The sequence below is a fragment of the Panthera leo genome, chromosome E1 (genome assembly GCF_018350215.1).
Source record: "Panthera leo isolate Ple1 chromosome E1, P.leo_Ple1_pat1.1, whole genome shotgun sequence".
Taxonomy (NCBI): domain Eukaryota; kingdom Metazoa; phylum Chordata; class Mammalia; order Carnivora; family Felidae; genus Panthera; species Panthera leo.
Window position 1 is genome coordinate 19,048,930 of NC_056692.1, and position 22,739 is coordinate 19,071,668.

General features: G+C 38.2%; 1 protein-coding gene across 9 annotated transcripts in view; it reads left to right on the forward strand.

Annotated features, from left to right (window-relative positions):
- NF1 (neurofibromin 1) overlaps positions 1–22,739 on the forward strand; it is a 317,585-nt gene that overhangs the window by 72,317 nt on the left and 222,529 nt on the right. The gene's annotated exons all lie outside the window — the stretch shown is intronic.

Genomic DNA, 22,739 nt, shown 5'->3' on the forward strand with positions numbered 1-22,739 from the left:
TGGCCTAAGTTGAATGATTCTTACCAATTTTAAAAGTAATTATGTCCTTGGTTAGGGAAATGGCAGTTGCAAAGGTGGATGGCCAGAAAGCGGAGTGAATGTATCAGTTATTTATTTATTTTTGTAAAGAATGATGAGTTAAAAAAAAAAATTAATGTTTGTTTATTTGCTGAGAGAGTGGGAGACAGAGCGTGACTGGGGGAGGGAGAGAGAGAGAGGGAGACACAGAACCCAAAGCAGGCTCCAGGCTCTGAACTGTCGGCACAGAGCCCGACATGGGGCTCAAACTCACATTGTGAGATCATGACCTGAGCTGAGGTCGGACACTTAACTGACTGAGCCACCCAGGCGCCCCTGAGGTTTCTTTTTAAATGTTTATTCATTTTGAGAGAGACAGAGCGCATGCGCACGGCACGCACGCCCTTGCAAACACAAGGAGGTGGGGGAGAGGGAGGGAGAATCCCAAGTAGGCTCCACGCTGTCAGTGTGGAGCCAGACTAGGGCTCTGTCTCACAAACCTTGAGATCATGACCTGAGCTGAAATTAAAAGCCCTACGCTTAACTGACTGAGCCATCCAGGCACAGCTGAATGAATGTTATCAGTTACATCTGCTTTTCCTTAACCTGCCTTTATGGTGCTGAATAGTACGTTTCTAAATTGATACTGGTATATTTTAGGTGTGTAGCTCTAAATTGTGGCTTATTAGGTTACTATTAATGAATTAGAGAAAACTTTGTCACATGCCCCACCTAGCTCTGTGTGCCCCCCTGGTTCTGTAGGACTTTGTTTCTGAAGCGGCACAGAAGAAAACTGTGCTTATTTGAATTTTTTTTTTTAACAAATTGAAAAAAAGGTATCCCCAAATGATTTGTTGTAAATATGTTCATTTAAGCACTCACGTATTCCATATCTGGTCAAGTAAAAAGAGTATATACCCCCTCACCCCCCATATTTAAGAACAAATTATTAGAGAATAAACTGATTTTTGATTTGAAACAATGGCATATCAGTTACTGTAAATTGGATGCTAATTGGAATGTGCTTTGAATATGTCGCGTGAAACTCACGCAATATAAAATGATTGACAAATGTCTTTGAAGTTATACACCACATGTTAATTGGCTAAGTAGATTTGTAAAACTTTGAAGCTGTTTTGGATTAAAAAAAAATCTCGTAGCTTTGTTTCTTAAAGCCTGGTCTGCCATTTTTATAAGGCCTTAAAGGTAGTTGAAAGTGAGTACTCTTTTGGTGAGGGGTATTTTGTGGTGAGGAAAAAATGCTTATTCTTTATTCTGGAATTCCTATTTAAAAAAATTTCTTCCAACTGATCCTTAATTAGTTCTCTATGCTCCGTCACTCCCCTTACCTTATTTAGCATCCGATTTAATTTTTGTGTGAGTGCCTTCCTTGTCACCTTCAAACTTACTAAGATTTCTTTTCTCAAGCATTTACTTGGTCCTGTAGCTTTCTCTCAGTGGATCAATTTTTTTTCTTCTTTTTGTTGCCAGATACCTGCTGCCTCTACTGTTTATCCACTCATTTCCTTTAGAGCTGAAAACTAGCTTCTGCCTCTGCTTTCCTTCTGGATTGCTGCTTTCTTGAAAATGATTCCTTCTGGCAAAACATAGTGGTTTTTGCTCAATGGTAGTGCTACTGTGGTGTTCTATTACCCCTGGAAACCAGTCTACTGGAATTCATAAGACACAGTACTGTCTTGTATGTCTGTATGTTTGCAGATCCTTATATACTGATGTGCTCATCAATCCTTGAACAGATTTGCTTTCCCTGTCAAACTATGCTGCCTGTCACTGAACTGGGATTCCTAAATGGGGGTCTCAGTTTTGTTCTGCTATTTACTTTCTCTGTCCTTATGCTAGCCATTAGATGTCTGTGGATCCTAGATTCTCCTCATCTGTCAGCAAAGAATCAACTAGAGAATCTCTAAGGTTCTCTATCTAGTTTAGATATTAGATGATTTTAATATTTTAACGGCATTTCCCTGTTGCCTTCACAGTCCATTGGGAGCTGACTCCACTTGATTTACCCAACTATTTCTCATTATGCCTCAGCATGCACCTGTGTCCCAGACAGGTTGGCTCAGTCTCTTCTGTATATATCATGCTTATTCCTGTCTCTCAGCCTTTGTTGATACCAGCCCCTGCCTGCATGCTTTCATTCCTCCTTTGTGCTTTTAAAATTCCTGTCCGTCCCTCCCTGTGCAACTCAAGCTTCATTTTTCCCATTAAGTTTTTTTTTGGATGAAACTCACTGCAGTCTCACTTCTTGGTGTACTTGTCACCTGGGGTTTCTCCCCTCAGGAGGGTTGGTTGAACACAGCTTAGTATTTGCTCTTCTCTTTTTGTCAAATAGAGTGTAAACTTTCCAAAAAGCAAGACGCCTCAGTCAGCATCCTCATATAGTCACCCCAGTGCCCAGCATGATTGTGAGCATATAGCACATCATTGGTGGAATGTTTTTTTAATATGATTCCTGGTTGAAAGGTAGACTGGTTAAAAGTAGTGATGACTTTGGCTTTGTTTTAAATGTAAATAACCAAATTTATAATGTAGTGTTTATAAATAGCCTAGGTCTTATAAGTTAAATGATATTTTACCTATGAATAGGTTTTTTTGTTTTTTTTTTGAAGAGAGCTTTAAGGAGGAACTTACACATATTTATATTTCCTCCCAGAGAGAGAACATGCTTTTTGAATCAAATTGCTTTAGATTTGATTAACTACCTTTGTGATCTTGGATTTGTCACTTTTAGTGGTAAGTCAGAAGGAAACTTTTTTGCAGTAGTCTGATAGGAAAATGATTGCAACGAACTTTGAAAAATCTAGAAGTAATTCCATGTAGGATTTACACATGTTCTTTACAGCCTGTTGACTAATGTGTTTTCACTAAATAAGGGAGATTGATTGGTCTCTGGATATTCCCCCAAAATGTACCTTGGCTGATACATATACCTTACTTTAGCATATTCATTAACAAATAGTTACGGTACTGAGAGCAGCTTTACGTATCACGGATCTCTGTAATTGATCTGTTTTCTTGCTTTATCATCTAATTTATAGCAAGTGTATTATATGGCTCCTCAAGTTTAGCATGTTTAATATAAAAGTGTTACAAGGTGTTGTGTGAATTGGGCCAGCAATATTGTTTCATTTGATCTTAAAATATTCCTACACTTTATTTTATTTGACATTTTGAACAGTAGGAAATTAGGTTCTTAAATCTGCCTCTTCTTCTTTTATTTCATTATTATTATTTTTTCATGTGTTTAGCATGGAGACTTTTGTCCTTGAAGGAAAGGTTAGTGATATATTACAATACTGTAGTGCTTTATTTTTAAATCTTTTTTCTTTGGATTGCTTGGGCTGCTATGGGGCGTTTTTGTTTTCATCTTCAAATTTGGTGTTTTGGGGTTCTATATAGACTCTTTATTGTTTCATTTTAACAACATGCTTTTAAGGGTGAGCAGTGTATTAATTAAGAACATGTGTTTTGCAGATGTGTTCCTTCAGCCTCAGTCTGTTCTTCATTGGGAGTTATGTGTGTGTATAAGACAAGGGACAGGAGGTATAAGAAGGCTCGTTTTTAAAAAAAGGGAATTTAAGGAGGAGAATATTCCGTAGAAGAAGTAGAAGGAGAGGTTTGTGGTCAGCTTAAACTGTTAAAAGGCTTAGAATCAATACTGAAGTAGAATATGGGCATCTTAAGGTCTTTCTCTGCAGAGGATTGATTTGTATTTATAAAAGCATTGGCTTATTTGTAGGACATCTTTTAGAATACCCCATTTTCTTGTGGGTGGAGAGGGAAAGATGAGACAAAGTTTGTTTTGACCTTGAAGAATAGAAAAGTTAAGGTGTTTTACTTTGTAGTGACTGTGAATTTAAGATTTCAGCAATCAGTAAAATTCTGTATCATACTGTGTGCCAGGGCCTTCAGTAAACCGAGCACTCTGAGAGGTTGTACTGAAGAAAATTTTAACATTCTAGAATATGAATAACTGGAATTGGTAGCGCCCTCATTAAAAAAAATTTTTCTTTGAGAGATAGAGCATGAATGGGGAGGGGCGGAGAGAGAGGAGAGCGGGAATCCCAAGCAGGCTCCACACTGTCAGTGCACAGCCTGATTTGGAGCTCAGTCTCATGAACCGTGAGATCACGATCTGAACGGAAATCACTTAATTGGCTGAGCCACCCAGGTGCCCTGGTAGTGTCCTTATTAAAGTCTCTCCAGGGGCCTGCAGTAGACCACCTATTTGACCACCTCAGATAGCAAATGCCAGTGATACATAGTTACATTCTTCAGTTCTCTGACAGTGGCTTTTGAACCATTGACTTTATCATCAACAAAAGAGCTTCTGTTGAGATAAGAAAGCCCCAAGCTAAAATGGAATCCCATTCTATTATAATGAAGAATCGAAATTATCCTCTAAACCTCCATATACTTTTTACTAGAAACGGCACTGATTACTTTGGAGTAGCAATAACTTGAGGTGCAAAGTTCCAGATTACATATTTTCTTTAAACCACAGATTGGCACTCTTTTGGTTTGGCTTAAGGTTGCCACTGCAGTCTGCAAGCTGTTGCCTGTTCCTCTTCATATTTTATAGCTTTGAGTTTTTTACCCTATTGAATTTCAGAGAACTTAACTTTTCCTGATGAAATCCTTTGCCCCTTCATTTCACATCCCCCAAACAGGGTGATGTATCTAGTGCAAGAGGCATGGAGTTAATTGAGTAAATAGCAAGAGTTTTAGACTTGACTTTAAAAGGTTTTTACCTAACTTACTTATTTTGAGAGAGAATGAGAGAGAGAGTGCACACGCTTTATTTTTTAAGTTTACTTATTTTGAGAGTGAGAGAGTGCAAGTGCATGCTCGCAGGGAGGGGGAGGGGCCGAGAGGAGAGACAGAATCCCAAGCAGGCTCTGCACCATCAGCACGGAGCCTGATGTGGGGCTCTAACAAACCATGAGATGGTGACCTGAGCAGAGATCAAGAGTCAGATCTGCGCCACCTCGGCGCCCCCTAACTTATGTTTTTAAGAGAGTGTGAAAATGGGAGGCGGGTGGGGCAGAGGAAGAGGGAGAGAGGGAACTTAAGCAGACTCTATGCCCAGCGCGGAGCCCTACGCCAGGCTTGATCTTACGACTGTGAGATCATGACCTGAGCCTAAATCAAGAGTTAGATGCTTAACCGACTGAGCCACCCAGGCGCCCCTTACCTAACTTATTTTTAATCATAGTTTTATACCCAGATAGTGACTTTGTGGGTAATTACTGCTCATAGCAATCTCAGGTGACCCTTTTCAGTTTAATTGTTGACGACTTTCCTTGGGTAGTCTCCATAGTAATTTGGGCATGAGAAAATGCACCATCTCAAATTTGTGATGGCACTGCACTGTGTAGTGAGAAAAAGAGCTTTTGAGTGTAGCTTTCAAGATAACCTTGGACAAGTCACTTAACATCTCTGAACTTCAGTTTTCTGTTTTTATCATAAAATGGGGATTATACCTTCCCTGCTCACATCATGGGCTTGTTTAGTATCTTAGATGTGAATCTTTCACATGAAAGGAAACTATAAACAGTCATAAAAATGTGTTACTGTGATTATCATCCTATGCGGTATTTTTCTATCCCTTCTTTATACTTTCTTATTATTATAGTTTCATATTATTATTACCCTGCATGAGGAAAAATAAAACTAGAGGTGCAGAGCAATTGTTCACAATCATATGACATGTAATTAATTGAATTTAAACTAGCGTGTGGGTGTTAATCCTTAGAGCAGTAACTTTTCAATAAATAGAGCTTTACAAAAAAGGTCTAAATTTTTTGAACAGATAGCACAAATATGTAAAATGAGGAATGTATTCTTCTTCCAAGTTGAGTTATTAAAGTTTACCTTTTATGTTCATATGAGAGTAAGTGGAAACCTTCTAACTCATCTGGTCATATGTTAGAAATAGATAAAGATAGACATACATTTTAAACATTATATCCCTGATTTCATTATTTATCATTCTTCTTTTCACCTTACCAGAACTTCTTTGGCTGTTAGGAGAAGTTGTAACATTGTTCCCCTTTTATTTAGTTTTATAGCATTGCATTATACTCACTGAAGATTTTTAGATGAGGAGAGATGAATTCTGAAGGTGAGAGAATAGAATTTGCTAGAATACCAAGAGGAATGTACAGATTATGTATTTACTTCATTTTTTTTTTTATCTTACCATTTGTCCACTTTTGTAAAGTTGGTTTTCAAACTCGAAGAACATTGCATTTAGGATTTGATTAAATTTGAGGCAACTCTAAACTTCAGTAGTGTTTGAGTGCTTTATTCTATTGGATTCCTGGGTATTTCTGTCTTTCTTTCTTTCTTTCTTTCTTTCTTTCTTTCTTTTATATGTACTTTTTCAGCAACACCCCCCCCCCCCCCCCCCCCCCCCACCTTTTTGTTTTTTGGAATATCTCTTCAACCTCTGTCAGCTCAGGGCTGGGAAAGTGTTTTGCTTTTATACTCCAGGCAGGTCTTCCTTTTGGGTAATGGACTGAAAGGTGGGGGGGGGGGGGGGGGGGAGCATTTGTGTTTCCTGTTATGTTTGTTCTTGGCCTCTGATAACTGAAGTTGCAAGTAGAGAATGGAAGAGGTAGTAGGTTTTGTTTTGGTCAAATGTTGGCAACAAAGATCAGTGAAGACCTGTGCTTTGGTTTCTACCCTGCCTCAACTGCCTTTGTGATATGTAAATCTAAATTCCAAGTTGTTTCATTATCTGTAAAACAGGAGAAATAGGATATGACACTCTAAAACTTTTATAATTCTTAAAATGGATTGATTTTTGTTTCTTTTTTTTTCTTTAGAGCCAGCCCTCTAAAAAAAATAATTCCAGTCACTAACAGATTAGTCACAGATCCTTAGTTAGAAGGAATCTGAGATTATTATTATTATTATTATTATTTTTTAATTTTATTTTTTCAAATTTATATCCAAATTAGTATACAGTGCAGCAATGATTTCAGGAGTAGATTCCTTAGTGCCCCTTACCCATTTAGCCCATCTCCTCTCCCACACCCCCTCCAGTAACTCTCTGTTTCTTCTCCATATTTATGAGTCTCTTTTGTTTTGTCCCGCTCCCTGTTTTTATATTATTTTTGTTTCCCTTCCCTTATGTTCATATGTTTTGTCTCTTAAAGTCCTCATATGAATGAAGTCATGTGATTTTTGTCTTTCTCTGACTAATTTCACTTAGCATGATACCCTCCAGTTCCATCCACGTAGTTGCAAATGGCAAGATTTCATTCTTTTTGATTGCTGAGTAATATTCCATTGTATATATATATATATACCACGTCTTTTTCCATTCACCATTGATGGACATTTGGGCTCTTTCCATACTTTGGCTATTGTCGATAGTGCTGCTATAAACATGGGGGTGCATGTATCCCTTCAAAACAGCACACCTGGTGTCCCATGGATAAATGCCTAGTAGTGCAATTGCTGGCTGGTAGGGTAGTTCTATTTTTAGTTTTTTGAGGAACCTCCATACTGTTTTCCAGAGTGGTTGCACCGGCTTGCATTCCCAAGGAATCTGAGATTATTTAAATCCACTTCTGCAATAGCCTTGGCAGATGATTGTCCAACCTCTATTTGGATATTTATTAAAAAAAAATACAGTAGTAATTCGTGTTCGTTGTAGAAATGCAGCAAATCACAAAAGAATGAATAAAAGTCTAAAATGCCACACTTCAGAAAGAACCACAGTTAAAATTTTGGTACATAATTAAAAAAAATTTTTTTTGGTACATAATTGAGTCTGCCGATTCTGAAATCAGAATGCTTGGGTTTGAATTCTTGGGCTCTGCTTTGCTACTGCTTCCTAGCTCTTGGCCAAGTTACTTCTTCAAGCTTCAGTTTCTTCACTTGTAACAAAAAGTCAATGAAAATACCTAATCCACAGAAGGTGGTTGTGAGGTTTAAATTAGGAAATAATGTGTCAAGCATGTGGCAGTTTCTTGCACTTGGAAGGAACTCAGTAAATGTTTGCTACTGTTACTATTGTTAGGTTGTTTGAATTGAATGAGATACATTGTTTTATAATCTCTTTTAACATACTGGCATAATGTGAACATTTGCCCATTTGATTGCATTTTCTTTTATGTTTGTAAAAATTAAGGTATTCTCGGGGCATCTGGGTGGCTCAGTCAGTTGGGTGTCCGACTTCGCTCAGGTCATGATCTTGCAGTTTGGGGGTTCGAGCCCTGCATCGGGCTCTGTGCTGACAGCTCAGAGCCTGGCGCCTGCTTCCAATTCTGTGTCTCCCTCTCTTTGCCCCTTCCCCTCCCGTGCTCACACTCTCTGTCTCTCTCTCTCTCAAAAAAAATAAAAAAATTAAGGTACTGTATGTAATTTTACTTTTTTCTTAATATTTAAAGAAATTTGAGTTTTCTACATTGAACATGTTTATAATCAATAACAAAGTGAGTACATATTTTATAAAATATAGGACTTCCAATTAAATGTGAATTTCAAATAAACATGAGTAATTCTTTTTAGTATAAGTATATTCCATTAACATTTGGGAAAGACATACTAAATGTTTATCCATTATTTATGTGAAATTCACATTTTTAAATGTTTATTTTTGAGAGAGGGAGAGAGAGACAGGGTGTGAGCAAGAGAGGGGCACGCGCGCGCGCGCACACACACACACACACAGAATCTGAATTAGGCTCCAGGCTCTGAGTTGTTCTACAGGGCTCGAACTCAAAAACGGTGAGATCATGACCTGAGCCGAAGTTGGATGCTTAACTGACTGAGCCACCCAGGCGCTCCTGAAACTCACATTCAGCTGCACATCTTATTTGCTAAACCTGGCAACTCTAATCTAAGTGACTTTAATATCAAGGTGGATCACCTATCCAACATCTTAATCTCCAACCCTCCTTGATCTTAATTCTAGTGACGGTGACCACAACAGAGATAGGGTCTCCAAATTCAGCTGAGTCCTTAATACTGTCCTGTATTGCTAAGTATCCTTAAACTGCACCCATTCTCATTTACTCCCACAGTAATTCTTATCTTCTGTATAATCTCAATCTCTGATTCTGCTACCTGAATTTAAGGTCTCTATTTTCTTCTCTCCCCTATGGTACCTCATTCCATTATTTCCCTTTATTATATTCTTCAACTTCTCTCATTAAAGAACAAGCCATTAGATGAAATATTGGCTCAGAGCCTTGAAAAGAGAGTTTAAACATTTTAGTATGTGTGGCATACAAGACCCTACAAGATTCACAATCCACTTCAGGCTTCACTTTCTCTGACAGGCTTCCCCGGACTGCCCAGTCTGAATTAAGAGCTCTGCTTACATGCTCCCACTGTACTCTATGCATCTACCATAATATTTGCCATAATTTTCTTACTGTCCTTCTCCCATATCAGACTTTAGACACCTTGAGACCACGAGTTATGTCTTGTCTTTATTACCTCAGCGTTTACCACAATGTGCACGCAAGTGGAGGAGGGGGCAGAGAGAGAGACAGAATCCCAAGCAGGCCCCAAGCTGTCAGTGCAGAGCTGGACGTGGGGCTCGATGACTGAGCCGAAATCCAGAGCCGGATGCTCAACTGACTGAGCCACCCAGGCACCCCTTGACTGACTGACTGACTGACTGACTGATCTATTTGTTTATTTATTTATTTAAACATTTTTTAATGTTTATTTTTGAGAGAGAGAGAGAGACAGACAGACAGGCAGGGCGTGAGCGGGAAGGGACAGAGAGAGAGGGAGACACAGAATCCAAAGCAGGCTCCGGGCACCGAGCCATCAGCACAGAATCCGACGCAGGGCTTGAACCCACGAACTGTGAGATCATGACCTGAGTGAAAGTCAGATACTTAACCAACTGAGCCACCCAGGTGCCCCTTGATTTATTTATTTTGTAACTGGAAGTATGTCAATCCCCTTTACCTACTTTGCTCATCCCCCCATCCCTCTCCTCTCTGGCAATTACCAGTTTGTTCTTGGTTTCTGTTTTGTTCATTTGTTTGTTTGTTTGTTTTTAGATTCTACATACAAGTGAAATCATCTGGTATTTGTCTTTCTCAGTCTGACTTATTTTACTTAGCGTAATACCCTTTAGGTCCATCCATGTTGCATAAATGGTTCAGTGGTGGTCAGTACTCAGGCATGCCATTTTTCATCCCTTTTCTCAGTATTTTTGTATATGAGAGTGTTACGTGAGATTTTTAAAAAAGTAAATGGCTTAAGAAAGGCTGAGCATCACGTACACTATGTTTTTGCTACTCATCTGATTACCAGCGTAGTAAGCCTATTAAAGAATATTCATTGGCATAACCTCTAATATTTGGAAGGGAGCGTGGACTGTGACGGGGACACATGGCTGCTTCCCCTATTCCACAGGGCTCTGTGTGAATCAGAAATGTGAGATGAGATAATATATGTCAAGGTACTTTGTAAACTCACTTTATACAGGTAAAATTTCACTGTTATAAATGATCCTTCCTTCTGTAAGAGCTTAAAAGTCATCTGCATAATAATCAGTCTTAGAATCATCTGGTTGTTGATATTAGATTCAGTCCATAGGCCTGAAATCACATTTTCACCTTTACCCACCCCTGTGTTTTGACAATTGAGGCAACATTTTCTCATTCCCAGTCTGGCACCTTTCTATTTTTCATGAGTTCTCAAAGTTCACTGACAGTGTTTCCCTTTGCGCGTTTCTAAATTTTCTTGTGTGCTCTTGGATTCGGTCATGTAGACTTGAATTCAGATAAAACAGGTGGGTGGGGTCTTCATGCTTTAAGAGTTCTGATGGCTCTCAACAATGCTCTTTTTCAAATGTGAAAATCATTTCAAATCATTTTGTTTTCTGGTAGAACAATTAGAAGTAAAATGGAATGGCTGTGCTTTTTCTCCTTTTGGTATTACACTGTGTACTCTAACTAGTGGTTCTTCATCTTAATATATATTTAAAAAAATTTTTTTTAAACATTTATTTATTTATTTATTTATTTATTTTTTAAATTTTTTTTTCAACGTTTTTTATTTATTTTTGGGACAGAGAGAGACAGAGCATGAACGGGGAGGGGCAGAGAGAGAGGGAGACACAGAATCGGAAACAGGCTCCAGGCTCCGAGCCATCAGCCCAGAGCCTGACACGGGGCTCGAACTCACGGACCGCGAGATCGTGACCTGGCTGAAGTCGGACGCTTAACCGACTGCGCCACCCAGGTGCCCCAAACATTTATTTATTTGTGAGACAGAGAGAGACAGAGCATGAACGGGGGAAGGTCAGAGAGAGGGAGACACAGAATCTGAAACAGGCTCCAGGCTCTGAGCTGTCAGCACAGAGCCCGACGCGGGGCTCGAACTCACGGACCGTGAGATCATGACCTGAGCCGAAGTCGGACGCTTAACCGACTGAGCCACCCAGGCGCCCCTCTTAATATATTTTTAAAAGCCGTCAAATGTTTTAACGTTTTTCTCTTTAAAATATTTAGTGACTGAACTTGTAACTTTTTATACTCTTCTCTCAATTTGTCTATCAGATGTAGCGTGTGTTCTTTCTTAAATGTCCTCTTGACATTGAACTCTGGGAGGGGGAGAGGAGAGACAACTGGTACAGACACATTAGTTTATGTGGAAATGCCAGCATTATCAGATCACTTAAGACTCATGTTAAAAGTGTAGATTTCCTGGCCCCACTGAACATCTGAGTTCTAGAGGTATGGACAATGGGTTGCAGTTAAAAAGATCTCCATTTTGATGTCAAAGCTGGGTTTATGAATCCCTGCTGTATGATATGTGGGGAGACTTCCACGCATGGGTGGTGTTTAGTAGGTCATAGGATAGTCCTCGATGGCACCACAAGTAGGAAAAAACTGGATGAACTTTGAAGACCATATTATAAAAAATATTGGAGGGGTGCAGAAATAATGAAGCAGGTGAACTAAAATTCCAGAAGTGGAAGAATCCTGTGTAGGTGAGGAGAGAATTGATGACATTTACATTTGCTGATTCTGGACACAGACCGGAGAAGAAGGATGAGCCAGAGGTGAACTGAGTCTTACTAAAGCTGCAACATAGCACTGATGGTCCACTTGCTGAATAGATTAAAATGATCAGCCTCTCTCATCCGTTTTGTCTAGTAGAGTAAATGACAGACTCTCACTGGGAAGATATGTTGTAGAGTTTCTGAGGTTCTTTCATTTAAAATATCCAGCATACACTGAACAATTTCTAAAAAATTGAAAAGGTAGAAAACTGTGATTTATAATCAAGAAGAAAAATAAACTATAGTTGTAGATCCACTGGTAGTTCAAGTTAGCAGGCAAGGACTTTGAAATAACTGTAATATGCTAAAAAAGTAGGCAAAATGGACAAATGGGTGAAAAGTTGGAGAATTTCTACAAAGAATTGGAATCCATAGAAAAGAATTAAATGGATATTCTAGAAGTCAAAAACCTAACACTGGTTGCTAAAGGTCTTTCATTTACATGCTCATTGGAAAGTCTTGGTGTACAGGACTCTAGGACCTTGCCTTACCCTTTGCCTGATTCTTCATTTTTCTAAACAAAACACACACACACAAAACAAAACAAAAAACCCAAACAAAAAAAGGGAAAACAGGTCATTTGAATATACACAATTTATGTATGTTAGTAGACTATGTCTGTCTTGTTCACTGCTGTATTCCTAGGGCTTAGTTCAGTGCCTGACACTTTAAAAACAGAACAAAAATGACAAAAACAAAAAGTTCATGGTATCTAAACTTATTTATTGGATGGATTTAATAGACAATATATAACCAAAGACAAGATTAAAGACCTTTTAGACAAGTCAATAGAAAATATCCAGTTTGAAGCACAGAAAGGAAAAAAATTGGAAAAAGTGGAACAGAACCTAAGACATGGGTGGAACAGTAGTAAAAGGCTGAATAATGTATAACTGGAGACCCAGACTAGAGAAGAAAGATTAGCGTGGGAGCAGATATCTGCAGAAATAATGGTAAGACATTTTCCAAAACTGATGAAAGACATCAACCCAGAGATTCAAGTAGTTTAACAAACCCCAAGCAGGGTAAATACAAAGAAAAAGTACCCTTAAGCCTATCTTAATGGAACTATTGAAAAGTAGAGACAAAGAGGAATTCTTAAAATCTATGAGAAAGGACCAAAAGACACACTCCTTTCAAAGGAACAGTAATATAACTGATAGCTAACTTTGAATACAACTGTGGAAACTGGGAAATAATGAAAAGACGTTTTTAGTGTCAAAAGGAAATACCGTCTCATGAAAATTCTGTTTGTAGCAGAAATACCCTTCAGAAATGAAGGTGAAGTAAAGATGTTTTTAGACAAACAGCTGAGAGAATTAATCACCAGCAAACCTGCTCTGTGACAATTACTAAAGGAAGTTCTTTAGGCAGAAGAGAAATGGCTCAAGTGGAAGGGTTAACACTGTCGGAAATAATAAGGAGCACCCAAATGGGTGTTAATAGGAGTTAGGTATACACCCAATATGAATAAATACCAAACATACTGGCCCCCCGTTTCCCTTAGAAACTTCATTGGAACTTTTTGGGGATTTTATTTTTCATTCTAGAATGATAGAATTTCTATAAGCTTTATTAAGGTACGTTTGCTACACAATAAATTAACTGCACATATTTAAAACGTACAATTTGATGAACATTGATATATGTACACGTTTGTAATAACATCACTGTGGTCAAGTTAACAAACGTTTACATCACCCACGAAGTTTTCCCCAACCCCTGTAGTCCATTCCTACGTCCCATCCCGAGACAACCACTATTGTTGTGCCCAGTGGATGTGTCGCAGATCGTTTATTCATTCACGTGTTGAAGGATATTTGGGCTCCTCCAGTTTTAGCTATTACAAGTAAAGCTGTCTCGAAGGCTAATGTATGCAGCCTTGTGTGGACACACTAGTATTTTCACGTCTCTTGAGTAGATGTGAAGGAGTAGAATGGTGGGGTCGTTTGGTGGGTGGGGGTGCTTACCTTTTTCAGAAGCTGCCAATCTTTTTCTTCCCCAGAGCGGTCGTACCATTTACAGCAGTATAGGAGAGTTCTGGTTGCTCCCTATCCTGGCCAAGACTTACTTTCCTTAAAACAATTTTTTAATTACAGCCATCCTAGTAGGTGTGAAGTGGTGTATCATGGTTTTGATTTGCATTTCGCTAATGACTGGTGATGCTGAGCATCTTTCCCTGTGCTTATTTACCATCTGAATATTTTCTTTGATGAAGTGTATATTCAAATCTTTTTCCCGTTGAAAAAAAAAATTTTATTGGGTTTTGAGAGTTTGTAATATATGCTGAATACAAGTTCTTTATGAGGTATGTGATTTACAAATATTTTCTCCTTGTTTCTGGCTTGTTTTCTTCTGAAAGCATCTTTTGAGAGCATATGTTCTTTGCTGAAGTCCAATTTATCAATTTTTTTCTATACAAAAAAAGATCATGGTATTGATGATATATCTAAGAAACTTTTGTCTAACTCAAGGTCACAAAGATTTTTCTCCTATGGTTCCTTCTGGAATTTTATTGTTTTAGGTTTTACACTTAGGTCTATGACTCATTTTTAGTTAATTTTTGTACTTGGCGTGATTTCATATGCCTATTGTTTTGTCAGTCCACATAGTGTTCGTTAATGAATCCTTATAGTAAAATTTGAAATCAGGTATGTAAATCCTTCAACTTTTTCTTTCTCAGGAATGTTTTAGCTAGATCCTTTGCATATCCGTGCACAGTTTAGGATTAGTTTGTCAATTTCTATTAAAAAAAAGCCTATTTTGATACAGATTGTGGTGAATCTATATATCAGTTTTGAGAGGATTTCATTTTAACAGTTTTAATTCAGTGTCTGATTATTGCTAATATATAGAAATACACTGATTTTTTTGTTTGTTGATCTTTGTTTTTAGTGAGACCGTAGTGTTTAGTGTTTTGTTTTGTTTTTTTAATTAAAAAATTTTTTAAATTATATTTATTTTCGAGAGACAGGGTGAGACAGCGCATGAGTGGAGGAGGGGCAGAGAGAAGAGACACAGAGTCCGACGCAGGCTCCAGTTTCCCAGCAAGCATTCAGCACAGAGCCTGATGCGGGGCTCGAACCCACAAACCCTGAGATCATGACCTGAGCCGAAGTCGGACACTCAACTGACTGAGCCACCCAGGCACCCCAGTGTTTTGTTTTTTTAAGGACAATTTTAATTGTATCTCACAAAAGTCAACATATTTGATAGTCTAGTTCTCTGCTTGACCTGTAGAAACTGTAATAAATGTAAGGGTTCTTTCTGTTGTTAGATTGTAAAGGAAGAATGCACCTGGGCAGTGTTGACAGGAGCAAGATGTAAACAGGAAGAATAAAGTCTCTTGTCCATCCTCCAGTCTTACACTCTCTCTTTAGTGGCCCCTTGCAAGTGCAGAGCCTTAGCAAGGAGCCAGCTGGCAAAGGAGAAATGGAGTTAGCATAGTAACCCCACCATCAGAAAACATAGTACAGAAGGGTAGATGTGAAGATGAGAGATCGCGCTTAGCAATGTGCACGGTCCGCCCCTTTGGCTACTCAGTAGCTATACCTCCTTTTATCAGATATTTGATCTTGTGTACAGAAAACACCCTGTGCTTTTGACAAAGAAGGTAGAAGTCTTCTTTGTACAAATGAATGCATCCTTACCTTTTCCCAAAATAAGGAACAAAGTCCCAGTATTTAGTGTATCCATTTCTGGGTGATATCCACACTATCCATTTTGAGGCTGTTTTTAATTATTTCTCAAATTCATAGTGCCATCTGAATATCCTGCTATGTACAGGCTAAATTGTAAAGTTAACCATTGCTGATGAAATTTGTGTAACATTGAGAAGAGGGAAGAAACTCATTTACACACTCATGCAAAATCCTTTATAGTAAGCAAAGAAGAACATACGTACAAATGTTGGAGACCTTGCTTGTGTTAACTAGTTGAGAGATTGTTGTTCATTTTTATAACTACTTTACTCTGCCTATTTGTTTCATGTTTCTTTTGCCCTTATTCAGGACCTTAGCAGGTGGATAACTCACACCTTCTTTAGGGAAGAATATAAGCCCTCAGAGGTCCTGCTTCATGTGTATTTCCATTAACTTTTACTATTGTACGTGTATAAGATATATTTCAGAGAATCCTCGGGGTTCCAGAGTTTTCCCTGTCCCCCTTGTGTAGCGGTAGTCCAGGATCTCTTAAGTAATCCAGATGAATTATACCAGCCAGTAGAATGACTACTTTGCCTGTTGATTTAATGCTGTGGTTCTCAACTGAGGGTAGTTTTGCCTCCCAGGGAACATATGGGAATGTCTGGAGGTACTTTTAATTCACGTGACTTTGGAGGGTGATATACTGGTGGGTAGAGGTCAGGGTGCTGCCAAGCTTCCTATAATGCACAGGACAGCTGCCAACAGCAAAGAATTATGCAGTCTAAAACGTCAGGAGTGCTGAGATTGAGAAATCTTGATTTAATGGCACAGAGCCCGTGTGATCATGAAGCAGTTTCAAGTTCCAATTTAGTTGGAACCTAGTGGTGTCATTCCTTCCTTGGGAACCCAGGCCTTGAAACCGGCAGATCTCAAAGTTGTGGGCACTGGAAGCAAGAATTCTGCTAATGGGGTTTTTAGGGAAAATAGTGAGAGAAACCACTTCTACTTATACCTCTTGACCATCAGGCACATGTGTGACGACTATGGGAAAGCAACATTGTATATTAGTTATTGCTTCAAAGCGTATAGTTGAGGATTTTGTCTTAAACCAGCGCTGTAACTGAGTCTTCAGCAGGCCATTCTATTAGTCTGTTAGACCAGCTACATCCAACTGATAGGGTATGTGTTAAGACCAGTGAATTAATTCCAAGGTCCACAAGTCCATCCCTGTACTATTTTTGCCGTGAAATGAGTCCCATGTTTCATTTTGCTTGAAGGGAACTATTGGCTAAAATGCCTAATTTCAGTTGCCTTGTGCTCCTTAAATTGTTGTCTGCTACTGGACCAAAGGACCATTTCCTCTATAATTTCATTTGCATATTAGTTTTCAGATAAATGGAAGATTAGTGTATTATGTATTTATTTATTTTATTTTTAAAATTTACATCCAATTAGCATATAGTGCAACAATGATTTCAGGAGTACATTCCTTAATGCCCCTTATCCATTTAGCCCATCCCCCCTCCCACACCCCTTCCAGTAACCCTGTTTGTTCTCCATATTTATGAGTCTCTTATGCTTTGTCCCCCTCCCTGTTTTTATATTATTTTTGTTTCCCTTCCCTTAGGTTCATCTGTTTTGTCTCTTAAAGTCCTCATATGAGTGAAGTCATAGGATTTTTGTCTTTCTCTGACTAATTTCACTTAGCATAATACCCTCCAGTTCCATCCACGTAGTTGCAAATGGCAAGATTTCATTCTTTTTGATTGCCGAGTAATAACTCCATTGTGTATATACACCACCTCTTCTTTATCCATTCATCCATCGATGGACATTTGGGCTCTTTCCATACTTTGGCTATTGTTGATGGTGCTGCTATAAACATGGGGGTGCCTGTGTCCCTTCAAAACAGCACACCTGTATCCCTTGGATAAATGCCTAGTAGTGCAATTGCTGGGTCGTAGGGTAGTTCTATTTTTAGTTTTTTGAGGAACCTCCATACTATTTTCCAGAATGGCTGCACCAGCTTGCATTCCCATAAAGCGTACATTTTGTAGTATCAGCAGATTTCCTCCCCTCTGGCTATAACAAAATCATTTTGGCATGGGAAGGAAATGGTTAAAAGTAGACTAGTGGGTCATCTCCATATGAAGTTAATAGGACTTAAGCCTGGAAGCTGATTTTCTGTTGGCTTTTTCCTCTTCATGATAATTCCAAGTTTCTTTTGACCTGTATCTTTCTTTTTTTATGAATGAAGTTCTCTTTCATTCAGCCTGATAGTAAATGGCCATTGGTAGGTACATGACTAAATAGCTTAGGCTTCTGTCTTGAACTAAGTTGTAAACTAAGTACGGTGGCAGGTGCTTGAACTCTGTTGTTTGAAAAGCCTCTTCCTTCCCTGGGATGAGTTTAGGATTGTTTTAAATGTCATGTTACAACCAGCATGTAGAATCTTTGCCATTCAGAAATTGTTTTCTCAGCTTCAGGAAGGAGGTGAAGCCTGGATTGGAATTTTCATTGCTGACTTTTCTTCTGCAACTTTTAGTTATTAAAACTTACAATTTAGATTATTTTGTCAATATGTTTTTAAAAAGTTGAATTCCAGAGGTAAACATTATAAACATTTGGCTGTGCCCCTTTGGATTCTACTATTTAGGTGTCCATGTTAATTTTCAATATCAACTGCATTGTTTCTTCACATAATTGTAAAAAGGCAGATTCAGAAAGTTGGTTGATGACTTTTTAAAGCATTGTATTAGAAAATGTTTATAATTGAATATTATTTAAATATTAGCTAAAATGATGCCCTGGAGGCAGACTAGTTTGGTAGGTAAAAACCAAAACCTGTTTTATTATTCCTTTTCTCTTTGTGTCTGTGTGCACACGTGTGTGTAAGAAGCATTTGACAATAAGTTGTAGGCATCATGGTCCTATACTCTTAAATACTTCAGACTCAAGAGTAAAGAAGGACCTCTCTTAACTATAATTCTAGAAGTCAGGAAATGTAACATTAATAACAATACTGTTCTCTTTAATACATGGTCCATATTCAAAGTTTGTCAGTAGCAGTTTCCCAAATAATTTACATACTTTGAAAATCTATTTTTCTATTTTGTTTTATCAATTTCCTGTGTTTTGTTTTATTTTTCTAATGTTTATTTTTTAGAGAGAGAGCATGTGTGTGAGCTGGGGAGGGGCAAAGAGAGAGGGGACAGAGGATCTGAAGGGCTCTGAGCTGACAGCAGCGAGCCTGATGTGGATGTGGGGCTTGAACTCAGGAACTATGGGATCATGACCTGTGCTGAAGTCAGATGCCCAACTGACTGAGCCACTCAGGTGCTCCCCTGTGTTTTGTTTAATAGTGATTTTTGAAGGGATTCCTTTTTTTTCTCCTTTCTCCTTTGGGTTTCAGATGTGGGAATTAATATTCAATACTGTAAACTCTACATAAATTGCATACCATGTTTCTCATGCTTAGGCATGTGTAACCTGAGTCTGAGTTTGTGCACTAGGCTCCAGCACTTAAGCATACTTTGGGCAGTCTTTTTGAAACAGGATTTTGCTTAAATTGCTTTTGGAAAAGGATTTTAAAATTTAAACAAATGTGGCTATATTATGGAATAGAACACAAAATTTTGCATTTCTTTTTAAGATAGAGCATGAGACTTCAAAGGAGTCATTTACCCCCAATAGTTGGGGGTCAGAATCAGGCCAAATTTGCTTAATTTAGGGAAAGTGTCCCCCTTTAAAGATTAGGTTGATGAAGCCTAGGCACTTGGCTATTTTAAAAATATTTAATGTTTGAAGTTCTTGCATCAGTAGTTTTAGTGGAAGTCATCACAATTTTGAAATAAAAATGAAACAGTAATTATGCTCATGTTAGTGAGAGGAATGATACTATATGAGGTATTTCATCAAAGTATCTCTGTCCAGCTCAATAATGGATGCCTTGAGTTTAGTGTAGATCACCCACTGTAGCTAGTTTTCTTTTTTTTCCCTATTAAATTGGAAAATTATAACTTGTGATTATTGCTTGTCAGAAATAGCAGCAAGTGTTTGAATCTGTTTAATAGCTTTAGATATTTGTATTGAATGTGAACTGAAAAATTATGAAGAGATTTTTCACCAACAGATGCTTTTAATGCTTTGTCAGATGCTAAATTGATGTACATTATTAAGCAAGAGCTGGGAGATTGAATGTACCATCCTAGGAGACAGGGACAAGTGGCTTCCTATTTTACTGTTGGATTGTGCTTGTTCCAGAAAGTTGGTTTGTTTTTGTTTTTGTTTTTTGTTTTTTTTAACTTCTGTGGTGTGTGTGTGTGTGTGTGTGTATGTTAGAGGAGGAATACTGTTTCTATATTTTTCTTTTGGGGAGATATATATTTCTTTAATTACAAATCTTTCTGATTTGCAAAAGATAACAGATACATTTGAAGCTCTCGGCACTCCTCCCTGATCCACTTCTCCCCTCTCCAGTGTTTACTACTGTTCTGGAGTTGATTTGTACTCTTTCTGTATATGTATGTTTATTCTTTTTTTTTTTTTTTAATGTTTATTTTTGAGAGAGACAGAGACAGAATGCGTGTAGGTTAGGGGCAGAGAGAGGGAGACACAGAATCTGAAGCAGGGTCCAGGCTCTGAGCTGTCAGCACAGAGCCTGATGCGGGGCTCGAGCTCATGAGTTGTGAGATCATGACCTGAGCTGAAGTCGGACGCTCAACCTACTGAGCCACCCAGGCGCCCCTGTATGTGTATTCTTTCTCTTGTGTATGTATGTGTCTATAAAACTAATTACAGTTTAACATTTTTACATAAAAAGTATACTGTAAATATACTCCACACTTGCTGCTTGAACCTACATTTTTAGAGTTGGTTCTGGTTTATGCATGTGCATTTAGTGGATTCAGTGTAACCGCATGTATATTTCATTGTATGAAGGTCAATTTATCTGTTTCTGATACAGAACAACACTTAGTTGGTTTCTAGGGTTTTTTTTGTTTTTTGTTTTTTTTTTAACTGTTACAGTGCTTCAAGGAGCAGGAATTTGTATGTATTCTCTGGTTTTTATCTCTGACATAAAATGTATTGTGAAACATATATACAAGAATATGTGAAACGTGTTTGTATAGTTAATAGTTTAAAAAGTAATACTATGACCATTTGTCAATCTAAATTCAGATTAAGAAGTACAGCTTTACCAGTACCTTACAAACCCTTGAATGGCCCCAATCACATTCCTTTTCTTACCATTCCTTTACCACTATCCTGAATTATATTAAAAATTTTCCCTTGCTTTTCTTTATAGTATGTCTCCCTACAATGTCATTTTGTTTGCCTGTTTTTGATTTTTATTATTATATAGTGGAATAATACTGTAAGTATTTTTCTGATTTCTTTTGTAAGCATATTTTTTCCATTGTTATCCATGGCATTGTATATAGTTCAATTTTACTGCTATACAGTATTTTTTTATTTCAATATTTAGTTACCCATGGTATCAATGATGACATTCGCATTGTTTCTATTTTTTTTTTTTTTTTTTTTGCTATTATTAACAATGCTGCTTGTGACCATTCTTATACATGCCTCTTGTACATGTGCAGGAATGTAGAGAATATATTTGAGAGAAGAATGAGGATATGGGAGCTTCTTTAGTTTTACTAGATAATGCCAAATTGTTTTTTAAAGTGATCCAGAGGCACCTGGGTGGCTTAGTCAGTTAAGCGTCTGATGTCACCTCAGGTCATGATCTCCCAGTTCATGGGTTCGAGCCCCGCATTGGGCTCTGTGCTGACTCTTGGAGCCTGGAGCCTGCTTTGGATTCTCTCTCTCTCTCTGTCTCTCTCTGTCTCTGTCTCTCTCTGTCTCTCTCTCTCTCTGTCTCTCTCTCTCTGTCTCTCTCTCTCTGTCTCTCTCTCTCTGTCTCTCTGTCTCTCTCTCTCTCTCTGTCTCTCTCTCTCTCTCTCTGTCTCTCTCTGTCTCTCTCTCTCTCCTTCTCTCTCTCTCTCTCTCTCTCTCTCTCTGCCCCTTCCCTGCTCATGCTCTGTCTCTTTCTCTCTCTCTCAAAAATAAACAAAACGTTAAAAACAACAACAACAACAAATAAAGTGACCCAACCAGTTGACACTCCCACCAGCACTGTGTAAGTTTTCCTGTTGCTCTGTATCCTTGCCAATGCTTGGTATTGTCTGTCTTTTTAATTTTTATCTATCTGGTGGGTAAGAAATGGTATAGTATTGTAATTTGAATCTGTATTTCCTTGACTAGTGAGGTTCAGCTTTCTTTCCCTTTCCTTCCTTCCTTCCTTCCTTCCTTCCTTCCTTCCTTCCTTCCTTCAGTTTATTTATCCAGTTTGAGAAAGAGAGAGAGATCACGAGAACCAGTGGGGGAGGGGCAGAGAGAGAGGGTGACAGAGGATCCAAAGCAGACTCCCTGCTGACAGCAGAGAGCTGGATGTGGGGCTCAAACTTCTGAACCATTTGATCATGACCTGAGCCGAAATCAAGAGTCAGACACTCAGCTGATTGAGCCACCTAGGCACCCCTCAGCTTTTTTTCATGTATCCGTGAAATATCTATCTATATTTTTGCTCTTTTTCTACTTGGGTTGACTTTTCCTGATTGATTTGCAGTAATTTTTATATGGTTTATATGTAATTCTTGATATTTACATGTTGTAAATATCTTTTCCAATTTATGATTGGATTTTTTTATCCTTTTCATGTATCTTTTGATTGAGTTCTTAGTTTTAATATTTGCTGAATTTTTCAGTCTTCTATGATTTGTGATTTTCATTTAAAAATTTTTTGGTGTGTATCATTCCTTGCCTTTCCTGATTTCATTAAGATATTCTCCTGTATTGGGGTGCCTGGTTGGCTCAGTTGGTTAAATGTCTGACTCTTGATTTTTGCTCAAGTTGTGATCTCATAGTTCATGGGATCGAGCTCTGTGTCAGGCTCTGTGCTGTCCGTGCAGAGTCTGCTTGGGATTCTCTTTCTCCCTCTCTCT